The sequence below is a fragment of the Brassica oleracea genome, chromosome C8 (assembly GCF_000695525.1).
Source record: "Brassica oleracea var. oleracea cultivar TO1000 chromosome C8, BOL, whole genome shotgun sequence".
Taxonomy (NCBI): Eukaryota; Viridiplantae; Streptophyta; class Magnoliopsida; order Brassicales; family Brassicaceae; genus Brassica; species Brassica oleracea.
The window spans coordinates 16977109-16977533 of NC_027755.1; positions in this window are offsets into that span (position 1 = coordinate 16977109).

Consider the following 425-nt stretch of genomic DNA (forward strand, 5'->3'; position numbering starts at 1 on the left):
TTCGTATGGAAGTTTTTTCTTTTTTTATCCGAGGGAGACAAAGCCTAAGAAGCTCGATGCAAAGCCCGTGCGGAGTCAGTCGCGGGGTGGTTTCATCCCTTCGAAGGGATGATCGTCAATCCGGGTCGATTAAAGACCGCAACTAATTGATGATGACTTGGAATACGTTGGTTTCACAAAAATTTCTAGGAGCGAGTCGGTTTTAAGACGACATTCGTGTCTCTAGTTTCTTCTTTCTTTAGGAAGTGAGATGGTGTGCTTGAATGCGTGGCGATCGTTTCTCGGTTGTACGAGAGATTGGATCGGTTTGCGAGTTTTGCTTGAACAGTTAGAGGACAATAGATCAAGATAGAAAAATCGCCTACGACTTAGCTTGCTAGACTATCCACCTAAATTGTAAGTTCCCTAGGGTTTTCGGCAGGTTC